This window comes from Vigna unguiculata, chromosome 11, assembly GCF_004118075.2.
Source record: "Vigna unguiculata cultivar IT97K-499-35 chromosome 11, ASM411807v1, whole genome shotgun sequence".
Taxonomy (NCBI): Eukaryota; Viridiplantae; Streptophyta; class Magnoliopsida; order Fabales; family Fabaceae; genus Vigna; species Vigna unguiculata.
The window spans coordinates 12,507,132-12,529,694 of NC_040289.1; positions in this window are offsets into that span (position 1 = coordinate 12,507,132).

A 22,563-nucleotide genomic window follows, 5' to 3' on the forward strand; every position below is an offset into this window, starting at 1 on the left:
ATGTTAGATTTGTCTAACACCTTGACTTGTCTAACCTTAGACTCGTCTAATGCTAAAATTTGGCCTTTGCTTTAACTAGACTTATTACTTTCATTGACACATACAATGTACAAATGTTAATCATTTAGCACATGCAGGTAATAATATACATCATATATTTTGACCTTAGAACAACATTGATAAATTTCTCATTCTCCCTATTTCCATTAGAGGCTCTCTCTTAGTCGTTTAATCACAACTTTACTTATAACCAAAGATCTACTCATCAGGTAGAGTGTTTTGTTATCATAGAAACCTTATTGATTAGTGGGGTTCATCTACTTTAACACTTATGCCAACATTCAAATGTTGTGTGACCAATTTTGTTGCATATTTGACACTTAGGGTAGGTTGTATTCAAATAATTTTGATTGTTGTTTAATAAACCTTATTTTTGCCTAAGATTTATGGAAAATTGATTTTCTCATTAATATAGCATAATGCAAAACCAAAGTATCAATCCCAGGAGAGACGAGAAATTTGATTAAATGTAAATGTGCTAATTTGATCTAAATACAGGAAATCTAATATAGTGAATCTAAACTAACTAAAAATATACTAAGAATGTGTAACACCCAATTTTGGGATGTCACAGAAAGTTAGAAAATTATTGTGTTTAGCGGAAAAGGATTATCATTGAAAATGTACTAATAAAAAAACTTTTAATTTGATTTAAATTACATAATTCAAAATGTCAATTTGTCTAGAAAAATATAAATAGCAACTTCAAACAAAAGGAAATTACATAGTCTTCAGTATCTGATTTAAAACAACTAATAAATTATAAGAACTCCCGAATTCATCCCAGCCTCTCGTCAATTTACTCAATGCCAAAATTATCTGCAATATCATCTGCTCCCGTATAACACGCACGTTATACAATCATCGCACATACAAAAAACACACAAACAAACAAATAGGGGTAAGCTAACCATAAACAATGATATATAAAATTATTTCGTAAATAAAACATGACAAATAATACTCAACATCTCATTCAAGTAACACTGAAGCATTATGATTACAATATATCTTTGGTTTGAACACACCACCCCCGAAATTCAAACAATCATACCAAACCAAACATAGCATCACATTCATCTAAAATCTTCAAACATAGTGATCATAATCAAGCTTTGGTTTTCCGCGACCTTTTACCCCACAACAACATCTAGTTTCCTAGAAATAGATGGTTCGACGTGTCCCACTATCGCAGTCAGACTATCTCCCTTATTCCTCAAGGAATTATGAGTAAAAACGTCGATGCACCGCACATCGGGCATTATACTCGCAACAAGTCGAAATAAGGTGAAATATCTTTCCCCTCCCCACTGCTTCACACAGGCGAGAGGGTACAACACTCAAACCAATCCTCTACCACAACTTCACACAGGCGAAGAAGATCCCTTTCCACTGCTTCACACAGGCGAAAGATTCATAACTGGTCTTTAGGTACACAAAACCTCACACAACATTTAATTCCACCAAGAGTCTTTAAGCAAAGCCAAATACTTCCAACATGCAATACATGAGAATTACATATTGCCAAAAACACACCACCACACTATGCATAACAATAGTTCCATAACACATACACACCACCACATCAATGCATGAAATATAGCCAAGAAACCATGCACACCCTGAATTCACATAACCCATGCATTCACGTGAAAGAAAAATAGAAAAGGAAGGACGAGAATATAAAAGATGAAGAAAGAGAAAAGCTATCACTTGTTATTGCATTTAAACGTAAGGAACAAAACGCTGCACTCACGCACACATGCACCAACCAAATATTCCAACAACATCACCTATGCACTGCACCGTGATCCACGAATAATGCCAAAATAAACTTACAATAGTTATATGCTTGAAGGAAAGAGAAACTAGGAAAAAGGAAGTGTATTTACATATGGACCCCACCCATGCATCATCCACACATGCTACACTTGGTAAACAAAACAATGGTTAAACTTGCACTGCATCCATCTTGACATGAAAGACCTAAGAAAAAGGATGAAAGAGAAAAGCTAATCCATGAAAGAAAACTATTGTAGCAACGTGAATGAGAAGAAAAAGAAGCCCATGCCTTTATGTGAAAGATTATAGAAAAGGAAGAAAAAGAAAAGTAATGTGGTTAATTAAAAAAGCAAGCCTTAAGTAACCCATGGGTCCCGTCAATGTGTTGCACTAAAAGATATTGGCTTTTAGAGAAAAAGAAATAAACAACAAACCTGCACCCAAAACGTGGTCAATGAAACAAAGCTAAAGAATGGAATAATAAATGCAAACTTCAAGGAAAACAAGAGAGATTTCATATAAAATGTAGTTGCCCCACAACTGTATGCTAATATGTTTTTGTGAAAAGAAGGAAAAAAATGAAACATTTAATGCAAGGACTGAGAGAAAGAAAATAATTATACATGTGGGCTCCACTAACATGTGAAGTAAAACAATAAAAAAGCAAATACTAACCCTACACCAGCCAAGGCTACAACAACGTAAATTCTGGGAAGATTTCTCACCTACACTACCATCATGAAACTTTGGCAGCACCTATGCTCACTATCAATGACCCTTAGTTCTTTCCATTATTCATGCATGCACCGAACACACCCCTCTACACAACTTTACAAGAGTTTTGAAAGGAGAACAAATACCGTGCACCAATAGAAACAGAGTCACACCTATGAAGTTGCAGACCCGCATGTATGCGAACCCATGCAGCCAAAAGGAACTCACAAAACTCACGCATCTCACACAACAACCCAAACCCCACACTCATGAAATTACCCAAACATAACGCTGCACTGAAGGAATATCTATTTGGAAACATGCACTCATCAAGCAGTATACATGGTGGTAACAAAAACAACACATGAATCATGACTAAACCTTCGTCACTTTGAGGGTATACAAAAAGAATTAAAACAAATGCTGCAGCACCCGCATATTAAAAATATTGAAGCGAAACCTTTGCAACTTTTACAAAAGCAACACAAAAGAATCTTCTTGAATAACATGCATGAAGTAGTGAAGTAACGACACCATAGGAACTTTCTATGTAGATTCTGGGATTCTACCAAATAATCCACATACAAGTGATATACAACCCATTAGAAACCATCATCATTGCATCACATTCGAAACACAAAAACTATGGAAACCATGGACTCTTACAGCACCCACACTCATAGCAATCAAGCATCATTAGTAAAAACATGAATCAACAACAAACGACACAACCACACTCATCACATGCAAGCATCAAACTTCATTCATCAATCAACCAAACAATAATGAAAAGGAGATCAAGGTCTAAATAAAGACAAAAAGGTTGGCTTCCCCTACCTCGTGTAAAAGTTCCTCCAAAATTTACGTCTCTCCCGCAGCCTCACCTTCATGGTTCCTTACTCACCTTTAAACAAACCCTATTAGCCTATATAGGATACTTAACTGCTGTCTTCCTTTAATTATATAACCCTAGTCTCAACTATTATTTACTCCCTAAATCAGTTGAGATTCTCTTCACAAAATAAAATCATATTTATCTTTTGAAAACTATATGGCAGCAACGTTTTAATAGATAAAAAAAAGAAAGAGCTACGTGACTTTAGCAAGCAACCATCGTGAATGAGGAGAGAGAACTATTTGAAATTTAGCGGGCCCCACAACTTAAATGAGAAAGAAAAAGAAACACAATTTAACCATTTTAATGCTACCTAGAATTGAACCCTTGTACATGTTCCCAACAAGCCAATTGCTTTCTCATAACATATTGTGCACGAACAAAATATAAACACATATTGTGCATCCACCATAATTGAATAATAATTAAAATAAACAAAACACAATTCTAATTAATCAATTATCTATTTCATATGTCATAATTTAATAACCTAATTAAATTAAATAAATCAACAATATTAATCAAGCCAATAATTTTTTCCATGTGTTTCCTTTTAGTCTAATTATTTCCCAGGTCTTACAAAATGTAGTGGAGATGATCAATGAATCTATTGTAAAACTTGTATGCAAACCTAGTCTAGAACAATGTAAAGTACATGATTTAACATCCTAAAATGATTTACAATGCATGGAAATGGAATATGAATGCATGAAACATGATAATATATGGTAGGAAACCTATTATAAGCTTTGGAATGCAACAATATAGTGCAAAAATATGAAACATAAAATGCACACAAGGTGTATGACAAATGCTCTAATGAACTACACATGATGAATATGCATTGCAAAGGTGATGGTCTAATCTAAAAATGCAATAGGAACCGAATTATAACAAGAGCAACTCAAAATCACAAGTGAAAATCAAAGTAAATGCAAAAAAATAACTCTAACAACATATATGTAATGATGTGAACCATTTTTATGAAACTTACTATTTATACCCTATGACAATCCTAGTAGAACTCGTGAAACACTAAAATTAAATATGTACATGGATTAAAAATAAGAAACACCAAAATACAAAAACTAAAATAATTTACATGCATGAGAAATTAAATTATCTAGCCAAGTCAAACTAAAAAAACAAGTTTAAAACCTTTGAATCTTATCTTGGTCCAAGGCTCATTGTGTAGACACTTGGAATGATATGGTTACTGTGCACTCTCTGATTTAAGCATGTTTCAATACTTAAAAGCAATGCTAATTGCAAGAACAAAACTCAATTACTTAAATCTCAATATAATGAGCTTAACTTAGTCTAATACAATGAAAGTTGAAAATTGAATCGGTGAAATCACATGGAACAACATCAAGTGTATATGGGTCCAAGCGTAAGGTAATAAAAGTGATGAAGGGGTCATAATCCTCTGAATGACCATCCATAATAGGATATAAGTGTTCTTCAGTCGGGAGCAGAGCACCAACTGTTGTTAAAGAATCTACAATCTTCTTGATTTCAAGAAAATAAACTATTACTGATCGATCTTTCTTGGACTACTCGAGTTGAAGCTTTAGCTTTTTCACTTGAGCTTTTGCGTGGGAGACATATTAGGTGTGAAGAGTCTACCACATTCGAAAGGAGTAGTTATAACGTTGTCGTTGACATGATCAAATTAATACTATTAAACTATAACAACTTCAGTATTGCTAAGGTAGTAGTCAAGAAAATAGAAAGGGTAAAGTAACCCTAAGTCGTCTCCCAACAAACATGAAATTGATTTCTAACAAATTAATTCTTATAAAAACTATACAAAATGGTTAATCAAATAAAATAAGGGATAAAGAAATAAAATTTTAAAAAGATAAAGAAAAACAATGATAAAGAAAAATAGATTGATTCCACTGCATTTTCAAAATAGATTCATCACCGGTTATCTAAAGATTATTTCTCAATTAATTATTGTTGTAGATTTGCAAATTAATCAATGTAAATTCTCAATTAATTTGTTGGCGTTCTCACTATTAACCAAAGTAAATTCTCAATCAAAAGCAAGAACTTTGTAGATTAATCATAGTAAATTTAACCAAAGTACATTGTCAATTAAATATTACTATCCTTAATCATATCCATTCTTTTACCTCTAAAATCAACCAAAAAGCTAATTAACCAAAGTACATTCTTGATTAACTCTAGTTAAGTTTCCACCTCTAATCAAAGTACATTCTCAATCATTGGCAAAAACCCATTCAATCATATGAAAAGTTTCTAAATTTAATCAAAATAAATTCTCAATTAAAATTAAAAACCTTTGAACTCATATGATTGATATGTATATAGATTAAAACATCTCACTAATTAGCTATGATGTGAAAACCATTACTTTTCACGTGATTCAAAGATAAAAGACATAGATGAATGAAAACCTCAACAATAATAAAAAGAACAAAGAAATTATTTCATTCTAACCTCTGAATCCAATTAAGAAATTACAATGAAATCAACCCAAGAAGTTTAGCACTCCATGAAATACAAAATAAAATAAAAATTGAAGAAGAAAGGAGAGAGAAATAAATTTGGCCCCTTTAAGGGTTCCTAAATTTCGAAGTGTCGAGCTTGTCTTTTTTCTACTCCTTTTTGGTCTCTTTATATAGGACTTGGACTACGATTTTCGTTTCTAAAACCTCTCAAATATCTTTTAAAAAAAGATAAATATTTATTATCTTTATAGTAATTTTAAAAATATTTGGAGAGATAGTTAGTTTTAAAAATATTTGACAAATATAGTTGGTTAATAATTTATGATATAATTAAATAAGTTAATTATTTAAAGATATGTAATAAATTATCACCAAATAATATTTGTATTAATTAAACTTTCTTTTTGCCAATTTTTCTTTTGGCATGAATATGAAAGGACAAAGAAACCCTAGCAGCAAGAAGCGCAGCTTAGGGGGCTGGGAAGGCAGTAAATAATGGTCCTTGAATAGCCATTAACACCTAATTCAAAGCCATTTTCCTTTTCCTATTATTAACAAACATTAAGGCTTAGTTAATGGTGTGAGTTTTTGGAGAGGAAAGAGAGAAAACGTGAAGGAGCAAAGGGCAAACGAAATTGGCATTGAGAAAGAGAGTTCTGAAGTAGGTTTTTGAGTGAAAGTTCAGGACACCAAGTGCATTTGAGAGGAGGCACGAATTGGATTGGTGGTGGTGCAAGAAGGGTTCCAATTATTCAAACTGAGCGAGGATTTCCAGGTTAGGGGAATTCCTTTTCGTGTATGCTTGTATTGTGATTTTTTTCGTATTGAAATGTGTAAATATGATGCCCCTACTTAATCACAAATCTGGAAAATCTCCACAAACTGCCTGACAGCTTTGAATATACCGCCAGGCGACGCATGAGAGTTAACCCAATTCTGGGCTTTTATGATGAACCGCCTGGCGGCAAGGGTGACTCCGCCAGGCGACGCGAACACTGCGCAAAAACGATATTTTTCGTACTTTTCGCGCAGCAAGAACCGCCAGGTGTAGGTTTTATACCACTAGGCGCCAAGCTCTTCATTTTTGGGCACTAGGCGCCACAAACTGTTTTGGTTTGCGCAGTTTTCGTAAAACTGCGTTTCCCGATTCGTTAACCGACGATTTAGGTGAAATTTGGACAGATGATTCACAACATGTTGTTATTCACTTTGAACGGTGGAGATTTGCATTCGACAGATTATTATTGTTATCATATTATTATTATTACTTTTACTATTATTATTATTATTAATTTTATTATTATTTTTATAATTATTATTTATTATTATAATTATAATTATTACTATTATTATTATTATAATTATTTTTACTATTATTATTATTTATATATTGTTATTACTAGTTATTATTATTTTTATTATTATTATTATTATTTATATATTATTATTACTAGTTATTATTATTATTATTATTTTTATTTTTATTACTATTATTACTATTATTTCATTTACTATTATTATTATTATTTTTACTATTATTATTATTATGATAATAATAATAATAATTATTTTTATTTTTATTATTATTTATATATTATTATTAGTTATTATTCTTTTCTATTTTTATTATTTTTACTACTATTATTATTATTATTTTATTTACTGTTATTATTAACATTTTGTTATTATTTTATTTTATTACTATTATTATTTATATTATTATTTTTACTATCATTAATATAATGATTATTTATATTATTATTATTATTATTTATATTATTATTATTTATATATTATTATTAGTTATTACTATTATTATTTTTATTATTATTTTATTTTATTTTACAATTATTACTATTATTAATATTTTATTTCATTATTATTATTATTATTCCTATTATTATTATTATTATTATTTTATTTTACTATTATTTTACTATTATTGTTATTATTATATTTTTATTTTATTTATGATTTTATTATCATTATTACTGTTTTATTATTATTGTTTTATTTTGTTATTATTATTATTACTTTGCTACTATTGTTTTAACTTATTAGTATTATTGTTTTATTATTATTGTTTCATTTTATTTTATTTTATTATTGTTTTCATTATTATTATTATTAATGTTGTTTTGTTTTATTGTTATTTTTATTTTTATTATTGTTGTTGTTATTATTAGTTTTATTATTATCATTTATTTTTTTGTTGCCCATGTGATATTTTGGGGCAATAGTTATATATTCTTCCTGCTTTTGTATATTGTTTGGTTGTTCAACATTATGTTGGACTATGATCTAGTCATGTGATTATAACTGGATAAACATATTTCATGTTATGGATTGTATGTATAGTGTTTGAGGTTCTTTGGAACTTGCTTCAAAGTGCCAAAAACCAGTAGTAGTGACGCTATTGGTGTGGCGCCTGGCTTGGGGTGTGCTGCATGGCGGCTTGGGGTGCGCTGCCAGGTGATAAAGGAAAACCAGAGAAGCTTGAAACGCATGGCGCCTGGCAGAAAATGTGATCTCGCCAATCGAAAAAGATCTGGTAGAGGCTTTGGAAAGCACGTGGCGCTTGGCGGTGAGGAGTGTCCTACCAGGCGATAACTACAGGAATGGGCCTTAGAGGCGCGCTTGCGTCTGGCGGTACGTGTCCCCCCGCCAAGCGGTCTGGAAGTGGGCAGCGCTTGGCGGTACGTGTCCCCCGCCAGGTGATTTTGCTGTTGCAACTTTGGGTTGCTGGTTCTGCAGGCGTGATCTACAAGGCTTTTAGTGATGCTTCAAAGGTGGGTTTGTTGGTGTTCCTTGAGTTGAGCTTGGAACGTATCCCTTAAGTTGAGCTCGGGATAGGGGTTAAGCACGTGGCATTCCTCGAGTTGAGCTCGGAATGGCATCCCTCGAGTTGAGCTCGGGATGGCGGATGAACACGAGGAACCCTTGAGTTGAGCTCGGGTTGACGAGTGTTGTCGGTGTGAGTGTGTTGGTTGTGGCCAGTACGGATGGGTCTAGATAGATTGCCCTCCTTAGTAGTTGACTGACGAGTTTGGTAGTCTTGGGACGTTGCGAACTATGTTCGTATTTAGGAACTCCACCTGGTGTTACGGTGTATGATCCGTAACATGGTTTCCCGCACGTGCTCTATCGGTTGTGGCCGATAGGTATGACAACAATTAAACTTGAAGTAATCACTAGAAGATATAGAACCCGATTCACATGGTTGTGGCCATGTGGTATGGCATTAATGAAAGGAACTTTCCTTGGTGTGAATGATGTGTTATATATGTATATGAGTGTCTTATATATATATATATGTGAATACATAAATATGTGGTTTATTCTGTTAGCTCACCCTATCTGCTTGTATTTGGCGATGATCGTGTACGCGGTACACGGGAGCATATGATGTTGTAGGTGGATTCGGTGAGGCTTGGCGACGGAGCGGGGATAGCTTGGGAGTTATTATGAATTATGGCTTTGAAATAAATTGTAAACACTATGGATGTTTTATATTATTTTGAGTTTTATAAATTATGGAATTTTAGACTATTCATAGATTTAATAAAGTTTTAAATTTCTCGCGTTTTTGGGAAACAATGCTTTAATAAATGAAGTTAACGTAATATTTCTTTACTTTTTATTTAAAATTCGTAATATCCTGACGGGATGTTACAAGCGTCACGAACTGCCTGGCAGACAATGAATTTCCGCCAGGCAACGCAAAGCTGTTCTATTTTTTTTTTTTTTGTAGTTTGGCGCATGAGTCATCGTGATTTCTGGAAACTTGTTTATGTACGTTGTGTGTGATGATTTATGCTTTAATCTGAATGGGATTGAGTGTATAATGAAACTTTGGACCAAGGGTGCATGGGTGATCATGGGATTATGAGAAAGGTTGAATGAGGAATATTAGGAAATTGATTCCAGCGTCCAAGAGTTATTTAAGTTTGGCATTATTCATGCATGTGTATTTCTAGGAATGCGTATGAATTCTGATTAGTGTATGAAGAGACGAGATGACGGAGGAGCGAAGGGGACTCACGCAAGGAAGAAAAGGGGAATTCTCCCAAAATTTGATACGTCGTCTGGCGGTGCATGATCTGCCACCATGATATACCTAGAATTTCCAACTTGGCAGTGGGCAGCACTAGATATCGTGGTTTTGGGGTCTGGTCCTGAAGTGAAAGTTGGAGGGATGAGAGTTTTGTGTAGAAATTGATAGTGTATGAAGAATGTTCATATGAGGCATTGGATTTGATGGTGATTTACATATAATTGATTGAGCATTATACAATGAAGGAACACTTGGTGAGTTAAAGTCATTAAATCGAGGAATTTGCAATTGGAATTTTAAGTACTTGAATTATAAGAGGGTGAGAGCTTGCCAAGGGTTCGACACTAGGGAACGAGAGTGTGATAATACCTTGGGAGGTATTTTGGAAAGTGCAAGATTGTCTTCTTTGGGTTCTAACACCAGTGGAGTTTCGCTACTGGTATAGCGCCTGGCGACACTGGAGTGGCCGCTAGGCGGTAGGATGTCAGAGGTGCTTTCTGCAACAGGCTGCGCCTAGCGGCAAGGTGTGCTCCGCCAGGCAATAGACCCTGCAATAGTGGGTTTGTGAGAGGCCTAGAACTTGGCGGTGAGGGTGTCCCGTCAGGCTGTATGCACGTTCATTTTGCTTGGTGGTGCTTATGTTGCGCCAAGCGATAGTGTTTCAGTGTTGGCTCGCGTGTGTTGTTCGTACGCATTGATGCGGATTTGGATTAGGAGATGTTGTGCCATGAGCGGGTAGGTTCATGGATGGTGGTGAACACGTGATGATATGAGCAGGGAGGTTCATATCCAGTTACTCTTGTGTAGGGATACGAGCGGGTAGGTTCGTATGTTCTGTGCTCAGACTTGAGAGATGTTGCGTACAGGGAGGTACGTAGCGGGTGGATCACGGGTGTTGGACTACGGGCGGGCAGGTCCGTAGAGCAGGACTACGAGCGGGGAGGTTCGTAGAGCAGGACTACGAGCGGGGATGTTCGTAGAGGCAAGACCACGAGCGGGCAGGTTCGTGTGAGCATCATAAATTTTGAATCCAAGGCTAACTATTTGTGTTATTTGAAGGTTGAAAAGCCTTGAGGCATTAAGGTCTTGGCAAAGAACTAACTAGACTAAATTAGTTGGGTAATTGATATTTTTAAGGTATGTGTTATTTAATTATGAGTTCACCCTTTCTGTTTGTGTTTGGCGATGATCGTGTGATTCGTTACACAGGAGCAGATGATATTACAAGTGATGTTGGCGATGCATAGAGACAGAGAGAGGGCTAGCTTGGGGACTTGAGCTAGGAAATAAATTATGTTTTCTTCTATTTTGTCGGATTTTGGAAATTGTAATAAGATTATTACTTTAGCTTTAATCGAATTTTGGTGCATTGAATAATGAATTAAATTTTCCCACGTTTGAAAATAATAAATTTTGTCGTTTGATCTTCATTTCTTATGTATTTATTTTAATTAAGTAATTTCCAGTAGGGACGTTACAGTGTAGATGCGTGAAGCTTGGTTCACGTTTTCCATATCTGATTTGGACTACATAGATTGTTGCAGCATGATTTCCCTATGTCAATCTCGTTTTCGCGTGCTGGTCTAGGTGCTCCTGCAGGTTTTGCGTTTTCTACTCCGACGAAGGTGTGCGTGTCGCGATGGTGGAGTAGAGAGCAGTGTTGCTGGCTATTGCAAATCCGATGGTGGCCGGCTCACGAACTACTGCGTTTTTTTCAGATGCAATTTCGTGAGTTGTGGTTGCTGTTGAAGGTTCATCAATGGAGGTCGACGACAATTATCATGGTGGTTGTTCCTGAAACTGGATCTGCGTTTTTAAGTGTTGCACTGGTGTTTCATGAAACTGCATCCATGGTTGTTGCGATGGAAAAGATAATGCATTCGCTGCTGCAATGGCTGCTCTGGCAACGTGGTGTGTCGTGAACGCGAAGGGAAGTTCAAAATGCATATGCGTAGAGGCATTGTTGGTCACGGTGGTGGATGTCAGTGTGGTTGAAGGTGGCTCCATGGTGCAAAAGGAGAAATTAGGGTTTCTCATAGGAAAGATGAAGATCATGACGTGGCACCATTTGGTTGGCTGAATTTTGAGTTGCTGGATCATGACACGTGTCAACATGTGGTTGGATAGATTTGGAAGGTGAGGATTGCCACATGGCATGATCTGGTTGAATGGAGTTTAAGTGGTAGGGGGTGCAGAACATGTTTTTAGGTGATCCACTTGAAAAAGGGAAGTGTATAATGTATGAGGTGCAAAAGTGATTTTTCCAGAACTTGATGATTTTCAGCTGCATCAACAAACGTTAAAATATCCAAAAATAATTTATGCAGCTAAAAATCACTTTTTAAGACATTTTTATCACACAAGTTCAAATAGCCTAATTATCAGAATTATCATTTAAATCACTCTTTAAGCACACAAATTTAATTAAATATCCAGAATTAAACATTAAATGAGGGCAAAAATACACACTAATCATAACCACACACTTATCCTTTTGCACTCTTGGGCAAAATTGAGCAATTTCAAAGCTTGTTCTTGGGTATTTTATTTCACATCAACACTGGTTCAAAGGAATGAACCTTACTTGAGACAAATCAATATTCTAGAAATTAGTTACCATGTATAAACAAATGGAAAGATTCTATTTTTTACACATGAGGTAATCTTTTGAATTCACAAGACAATAAATTATGAAAGAAATCACTCTAGTTAAATGTGTATTTTCTCACCAAAAATTGCTCAAGTGTTTTGGCTTGTGTTTTCACTCAAAATACTCATGCAAGTAAGCACCCATAATATTTAACAAGACTCTAGTATTCACAAACTTTCAGAAAATATGCATTCAAAGATCATGAGTGCTTTTCACAGGTTATAATAGGGCCTATAACATCCCTAATGAATATTACTTAATTAAATAATTAAGAATAGAAAAGTGAATCTCAAAAGTCGCAATAATTTTATTCCCAAACGTGGGAAAATTTAAAATGTGTAAACACGCGCCAAAATTTATAAAATATAAATAACAAAAGTATTACAACATCCAAAATTCTTATTCATAAATGAAAATATAACAAAATCTCTAGCTCTAATCCCAGCTAGCCCTCACTTCGTCGTCTGGTCATCCTCAGCATCACCTATTTCAACATCTGCTCCCGTGCAATGAATCACACGATCATCGCCATACACAAACAGAAAAGGGTGAGCTGATAAAAATAAAAAATAACATATATAATAACACAAGATAAGTAATACACCCATCTTATCCAATCTAAGTAGTTCTTGGCTAAGAGCTTAAAACCCAAGGATTTTCAACATTTAATAATCACACAAATAGTTAGCCTTGGACTCGGGAATATGATGCTCACACGAACCTGCCCACTCGCCTCTACGAATGTAACATCCCTAAGGAATATTACTAATTTTTTAATTAAATAAAATAGGAAATAAAAATAAATACCTCACTTAACATAATGTCATTTCCCAAAAAAACACGAGAAATTTAAAACTTTAATACCCATATAATAAAAATAGGAGTCCATAATTTATAAACGGAAATAATAGTCAAATGGCTCCAAAAGGGTTACATAATTATCTCAAAACCTAAATAATAAAAGATATACAAAAATCCCATGCTATCCCTCGCTACGAGTCTAAGCATCTCCTGGCCCACCTGTCAAATCATCTGCTCCCAGATAACGAGTTATCTGATCATCGCCACACACACACAGAAAGGGTGAGTTATGCACAATATATAAAAAGATACATGAAATAAATATGCCACCCATCCCAAAAATAACAAAACTAAATATTTTATTGTTTTCAAATTACCCAACCATGATCTCATAGTCCCTCATGAGTCATATACATGAACTAGGTCTTGGGACTTCACTGTGCTCCCACGAAACTAACCCATTCGTGGTCCAACCCTATGAGCCCATCCTGCTCATAGTCCTGCCCTACAGACTCCTCGTTTGTAGTAAAACATCCAAGTCTTCTCAACTTGGACTCTGGCACGCACGCAATCACCATACTATGGACTCCTCACCCAACAGTAGCCGACGAGAACATAATAGTTTCTTGCCTATTGTGCGCCCAATGCATGTAATCACCATACTAAGGACTCCTCGCCCATTAGTAGCCGACGGGAACTCAACCAGTTCCATGCCCATCATGCGTCCAACCATCAAGCACATCCCAGACCCCTATTGGACTTAGTCGTTCAAGCCCAAACACCACACCACATGCATATACTTCCTATACTTAGGAAAAAGTAGCCAAACCAACACACGCAAGCACACACAAACATGGCAATTCGCATAAACTCGCTTAAGCCAGGGACTCTCGCCCAAGCTAAGCTCTTAGCCTTGCTTAGGCTAGTTCACCTCACCTGAGCAAGCTTAAAACAGTGGCATCATCACGTTATCTCGCCTGGGCGAGCCATACCATCGCTCAAAATAACACACGCCTCGCCTAAACGAGGATTCAATCAAACAAACATCAAATTCTCATTGCAACCTCACTTAGGCGAGCCATTCTCGCCTAAGCGAGCATGCCTGTCGCTCAGAACCCCAAAACCTCTTGCCTGGGCGAGAAATCGCACTCAGAAAATCCAGGATTCCTCGCGACCTCGCCTAGGTGAGCCATTCTCGCCTAAGCGAGACTAGGTGTCGCTCAACCCTGAACCAGGTCGCCTTAGCGAGCAGCGCGAACCAAACCAGAAACGAGTTTCTACAACTCTCGCTTAGACGAGATAGACTCGCTTGGGTGAGACCTGCAGAGTCCCTCTCTGTCACACACACAATTTACCCAAAACAATGCCAAACCAAACCCAAAAATATACCACAATAACATTCAATCGGTACCAACGCAATGTAATGGCAAGCAGAACTCAGAATCATGCTTTCTAAACATATGGACAACCAAAATTCGAGTATACAATCATCAATTAATCTGCAATATCAAAACCCTCATCCCAAAACATATAATGTATAACATAATTGTGCACTCAACCTCAAACCACTCTAATTCTTAATCGCTGCACATAATACACGAATTACATGCCCACAGAAACCAATTGAAATAGCATTGGTCCAAAACCATAACACAACTCAGTCAATTTAAACATACAAGGACAACTCCCCTAACCTGAATGCTTGATTGAAATTGGGAAGAAAATGGGATTCCTTGGTTCACCAATGATTTGCCTCGGACTCTCTCTCAATTCAACCCCTTGCACACCCAAAAACCTCACTCTCACCCTCAATTTCGTGCTCCTCTCTATAGGTGAACTAACCAAACTGCAGAAACCCTATTCCCCCTTATAAGTGCCTTAAAGTGGGTTAATGAAAAAAAAAAAATGAAATTGGCTTTAGTGTGGCTTAATTGCTATTCAAGTCCCTTAGTTGGTGATTTTTCAACACCTAATGGTTACCCTTCTGCTAGGTTTTCTTTGCGTCTTCACATTCAAACCACAACTAATATTTAATTGCAAAAATAAGGCTTACTTTATGTCCATCAAAGTTTGAACCCGTGACCTTCCACTCAAAAGAATAAAGCATAACCACTATGCCAAATCACATTTTGTGATAACCATTAAAATCTTATGATTATACTATCACTCACCATTCACAATTACATTACCAAAACAAAATAATAATAAACCAAACAACACATAATTGGCATACATAGGACTCGAACCCAAGTCCTCTCACATAATCAAAGTACTCTCAACCATTTGAGCTAGTACTTTTCCACGTCACATCAAACAATAATTAATGTCAGAAAGGCTCTTTCTACTCGCATTTATTAATTAATTAATTATTTAATTAATTAATTTTCACGGGTCTTACATTACCCTCACCTTTAAAAGTTTTCGTCCTCGAAAATAAGACTTACCAACAAATAGGTGAGGATAAGACTTCCTCGTGAGATCCTCCATCTCCCAAGTCATCTCTTGGGTTGCCTCATCCCAGAGAACCTTCACTGTCCGAATCTCCTTCTCTCTGAGTTGTTTAACTTGAGAATCTATAATTCTCACCGGTCCAACTCCTAATGTCAGATTCTCACACACCTGAATATCATCCTGCTCCAGCACATGAGTAGGATCCGCCACATACTTCCTCAGCTGTGATACGTGGAAGACATTGTGTAGGTTTGTCAAGTGAGGTGACAATGCAATGTCGTACGCCACCGGTCCAATTCGCCTCAATCTGATACGGCCCGATGAATCAAGGAGTCAACTTCCTTGACTTCAATGCTCTCCCAATACTTACTGTAGGTGTAACCCTGAAGCACACATGGTCACCACCATGTATTACTCTTACTTTCTCAGTAGTCTGTTGTAAGAATTCTAGACCAAGTACCACAGACTCTCCATCTTGCTGCCAACACAAAGGTGTCCTACACCTTCTGCCATACAAGGCCTCGTAAGGGGCCATTCCAATACTGGAATAGTAGCTGTTATTATAAGTGAACTCCACCAGCGGTAGCACATCACTCCACGTCCCGAGGTGATCTAGGACACACATTCTCAATAAGTCCTCCAGAGACTGTATGGTCCTCTTAGACTGGCCATCAATTTGAGGATGATATGCCTAGCTCATTCTCAATTGAGTGCCCAAGGTGTTCTGCAGCGACTACCAGAATCTCGATGTGAACCTCAGATCTCTATCTGAGATAATACTAGTAGGCACACCATGTAACCTGACTATCTCTCGTACATACAACTCTGCCAGTTTATCTAGAGACATCTTCTGATTGATTGGTAGAAAGTGGGTGCACTTTGTCAATCTATCCACTATTACCCAAATAGAATCATACCCCCTCACCGACCTCAACAGGTGTGTAACAAAGCCCATGGAAATGTTGTCCCATTTCCACTGAGGAATCTCAAGAGGCTCCAACGTACCACCTGGCCTCTAATGCTCGATCTTTGCTTTTTGGCACACTAAGCAAGATGTTACATAATCGGCCACATCAGTCTTCATGCCAGTCCACCAGAAAGTCGCCTTCAAGTCCTTGTACATCTTAGTCATACTTGGATGTATGCTAAGACGACTCTTATGCCCTTCATCTAAGAGCATTTTCCTCAAAACCCTACTGCGGGGTACACACACCCTTTCTCTGAAACGCATAATACCATCTCTGATCAGCTCTAACTCCTTAATCATCATGGCCGACACATGAGCTCTCTTCCTACTTAGAGCGTCTGCTACGACATTAGCCTTACCAGGATGGTATAACAGCTCAAAGTCGTAATCCTTCAGGTATTCCATCCAGCGCCTCTGCCTCATATTCAACTCCTTCTGATCAAACAAGTATTTTAAACTCTTGTGATCAATAAATACCTGAAACTGTGCCCCATACAAATAGTGTCTCCATGTTTTGAGAGCAAAAACTATCGCAGCCAATTCCAGGTCATGTGTAGGATAGTTCTTCTCGTGTACCTTCAGTTGGCGAGATGCATAAGCAATAGGTCGTTTCTCCTGCATCCACACATAACCTAAACACTGGTATGAAGCATCACAGTACACTTCAAACGTCTTGTTTGTGTCAGGAATAGCTAGTATAGGTGCAGTGGTCAATCTCCTCTTCATGTCCTCAAGCCAGACTTCACACTTGTCTGTCCAAGAAAAAGGCTGGTCCTTCCTAGTGAGTTGAGTCAATGGACTCACCATCTTAGAGAACCCTTCCACGAAATGCTTGTAATAACCTTTCAGACCCAAGAAACTTCTCACCTCGGTTACTGTGTGCGGTCTCTCCCACTTCACCACTGTCTCAATCTTCGTTGGGTCCACCGCTATTCCTTGGGCTGAGATTACATGGCCCAAGAACTGTACCTCATCCAGCCAAAACTCACACTTTGACAGCTTCCCATACAGTTTATGCTCTCTGAGAATTCCCAGCACTACTCTCAAATGCTTTGCGTGTTCATCCCGACTCTCAGAGTATATCAATATGTCATCAATAAACACGACAACAAACTAATCCAGGTACGGTCGAAATATTCTGTTCATGTAGTCCATGAAAATAGTATGAGCATTTGTCACCCCGAACGACATCACTACATACTCGTAATGCCCGTAGCGTGACCTAAACGCCGTCTTTTGCACATCCTCCGGTTTGACTATGATCTGATGATATCCAGACCTCAAGTCAATCTTAGAGAACACTGCGGCTCCCCTCAGCTGATCCAATAGATCGTCTATCCTCGACAGTGGATACTTATTCTTTATGGTCAGCTTATTCAATTGGCGGTAATCGACACATAACCTCGAACTACCGTCCTTTTTCTTTACTAAGAGTACCGGTGCTCCCCAAGGTGATGCGCTCAGCTAGATGAACTTCTTCTCAAGTAAGTCTTCTATTTGCTTCTTCAACTCAGCCAACTCCGCTGGTGCCATTCTGTAGGGCGCCATGGATACTAGGCCAACTCCAGGGATAAGATCAATTGTGAAATCTACATCCCTGCTCGGTGGTAACTCTGGTATTTCATCTGGAAACACATCCGCATACTCTTCCACTACTGGAATCACACTAATATTCTCAACAGTGCTATTCTTCTCTATATGAGCCGAGATTAGCTCTGGCTTCCACTTCATTTATCGCTTTCTGAGTCGAGATTAGCTCCAATCCCTCACATTTTGGGAATACCAAATTGCGCCGTCCATAATCAATTATAATGTGATTGTTAGACAACCAGTCCATCCCCAAGATTACATCCAGACCCTCAAAAGTCAAGCACACCAAGTTCACCTTGAATCTACGACCTGCCACTTCCATTGAACACCCAACACAGACTGAACTGGTAGCCACTTGACCTGAGGAGGGAGTTGAAACAAGAAACTCACACCCCAAATTGCGTTTCACCAAATTCAATCTCCCCACACACGCATTAGCAATGAAAGAATGTGTTGCTTCAGAATCGAACAACACCAAGACTAACTGACCTAACAATAAACATGGCTCGAGGATGAGATTACCTGATTGAGTAGCCTCTGTGGAGGTCAAGCAAAGACCCTGCCAGTCGCTCTAGCTCTCTCTGCTAGCAATGCTGCGGGCTTCTTCACACCCAAATTTTTCTTTTCTGGGCAATTATTGGCGAAGTGTCCCAGTTTGTCGCATATAAAGCACTTGCGACGGTTGCCTAACCCTCCTATTCCACCTGCCAGCTGAGGACAATTCCTCTTCAGATGAGGTTCGCCACATTGGTAGCAAGAGGGGCCCTGGGATGCCTGTGGACGGCTATAAAGCTTTTTCATCTACCTAGCTTCAGCGACATTTTTCTGATGTCTACTCACAACGGGACCAGGGCCCTTCTCTAGGTGCTCCGCACTCTTGGCCTGTTCCACCAAGATTGGAAATCTTTTCTCTCTCAAAGGTGTTACCACCCTCTTCAGCTCATGTCTGAGTCCTCACTCAAACTTTAAACATCCCCAATCCTCAGTGATGTCCTGTGAGTAATACCTGGCCAGGTGCTCAAATTTATTGACATACTCTTGCATTGTCATGTCCCCTTGCTGCAATGCAAGGAATTTAGCCTCTTTGTCCTGTCTAGTTGTATCGGGGAAGTATTTCTCCAGGAAGCAAAGTGTATAAGTAATGAATGGGGTGCAAAAGTGATTTTTCCAGAACTTGATGATTTTAGCCTTATTTAAAGGTGGTTTGTAACTTCAATCAATTTATTTTTCCACCTTAAATGAGATTAATCTTAACTTTAGCTGCATCAACATACGTTAAAATATCCAAAAATAATTTATGCAGCCAAAAATCACATTTTAAGACATTTTTATCACACAAGTTCAAATAGCCTAATTATCAGAGTTATCATTTAAATCACTCTTTAAGCACACAAATTTAATTAAATACCCAGAATTGAACATTAAATGAGGGCAAAAGTACGCACTCATCAAGGAGTCTAACCCTATCATTTTGGTGAGAAGTAGTGTGGTCATATAGGTAATGTGCTTAGAAAAAATATGAGGAAATTGCTATCTTTATAAAAAAAAACAAATGAAAATTCATTAGATTTACTTATAAGAAATTCTAGAAAGTCATTTGATAAAACTTGAATTGGATTTAAAGGAACGAATACTAATAAAACAAATACACATGACTTCAAAGCATCTAGTAGTGATCATAATAGTCAAAACAAGAAGAAAGTATTTTATACTAAACCTAACCACAAGACCTAATGAAATCTAGGTACCAAAGTCTAAAATAGTGTTTTGTTGTAGATACCTTAAATCCTATAAAGAACACTCTAGTCATGACTCTTGGAAAGTGGATGCTTAAAAGTCACAATAACCAAAAAGTTTACATACCTAGCTAGACCTTCATAACAAGAAAAAAAAGGATATATGTGGAAGAAATCATATTGTAAGAATGACTTCTCATGGACGGGTAAGTTCGAAACCTCAATCAATTGTTAAATCAAAGGTTAAATATGTTTTTGGTCCCTCAACTATAACAAAAAATTGCAATTGGTCCCTCCTCAAAACTTTGATTTTTTTGTTCCTTTATTTTCTAAAGCAATGGATTTAGTCCCTCTTATCCAATGGCGTTAAATTTTGTCTCATGTGGCAAACGAAATTCACGTAGGCATCTACACGGCATACACATGTAATAACATGTGTCTTCCCTTGTACATATTAAACATAGGACATGGCCTTTACAACAATTGTCCAAAACTCACACCATAAATATCTTACTTGTTTTATATAAAGAATATGCCTTACCCACCACCTTTTGTCTACCCTAAACATATCTATCTTGTTTCACCTTCTCAACCTCTCTCACGTCACAAGTGTAGATATTGAACCAAAAATTGGTAGCCCACTAAAACTTAAAGAGTTTGAGAAGGTGGTAGGTAAGTGATAACAACAAGTGCAATATTAGACACAAACTCATAGGATGATGACTTGACTGTATAAAGGGTAGTAGCTAACACAAAAGGAGTAGTACTATAATTACGTGTTATAAAAGTAAATGATAAAGGATTTCAAAAAGCTTGGATTGGTGTAAGAGTGGGACTTTAGTTAAAATACCAACTAATATTTTTGACATAATTGGGTGTGTTAGGAAAAATACCAACACAAGAAAATTTGAGTTCATTAAAGAGAATATCCTTAGAAATACATATTTTTTCACTATATGGTAGACACTTGTAACCATTGTGTAATTGAGAATATCCTAAGAAAAGACATTTCTTACATTTAAAATCAAGTTTATGGGATGATAAGGTCTTAAAAAAGTGGGAAGCAAACACAATCGAAGGTTTTTAAAAGTAGAAATATGAATCTTTATTAAAAAGAACATAATAAGGAATAAAAAAATTTACAAAAAGTTATAGGAAAAGAAGCATGATGCAGTAAAGTGAGATCCAAATCAATAATGTGCCTATGTTTCATTTCAAGACACCATTTTAAGAATGTGTTTGAAGAAAAAGGAGTTTGTATTTATAACACGACGAGCTAAAAAATTTGTTAAGGGTCAATATTTTTAAACCTAGTTAGATTGAACATTTTCTCTATATTTTAAGCTACTCAATTATTAATTTAAAATTTTGAATTATAGTTGATGTTTCATATTTGGATTTTAATGGAAAAAATCAACATATATTTGGAATATGCATAAACATAATACTTGTATCCTACATGAGAACTAAGATGAGCAAGTCCCCAAAATTCGTTAAAAACAACTTATTTTGAGAATATACAAACTCTAAGGATTGAGAAAGCAATTTATGTGATTTTCCAAGGCAATAGGACGAGCAAAAGTAAGAATAAAGTTTATTGGATGGAGAAATTTTGAAATGTTTCTTTACAATTTACATTACATGACTATTTGGATGAGTAAGTCTATTGTGCCGCATGTGGACATTATAGAAGACAAATTGTGATGTGGAGCCTAGGTGGAGGAGAGAGGAAAGCAAAAAGCATCAAGCAAAAAGCAAAAGGAGATTTACTTTATTGAAATTAGGGTTAACAATGCTAAACAAATAGCAAGGTGTGAAAAAAGAACCAATAGACTTAAAGAATGAGTGCAATTGAGAAAAATGATTGTGAAGCTAAAAATTATTGAATGAATAAAGTCCAACACCAACAATTCCTTGAAGAACTTTATGTCTCCTAGGATTTGACAAAAATACTTGTCATAATGAAATTCAAAGAAATTTAATTCATCTTTAACAAATTGACTAATACTTAACAAATTTTTAGTAATAGAAGGAACATGTAACAAATTGTTTAGTTCAAGAGTAATATGTTAATCATAAGGTGACACAAAAAAAGAGAAACCAACACTATGAATACTTAAACTTGCACCATTGCCAATGAAAATTTGATTTGTAACATTGAAATATTGAAATTTTTTAATATTTGAATGTTCACCAATAACATGAAAGTTAACACAAAAGTTTGGTATTCAAGAGGTATTAGCATTTCCTTGAGAATTAGACATCATTAGCATTGCATAAGTGATTATTGTTACTAGGCTTATTATTAGGATTTACCCAAGTATTTGATGTTTTATATGAGCCAACTAAGTAAGGAATGTATTGTTGAGTAGCAACTTCGATG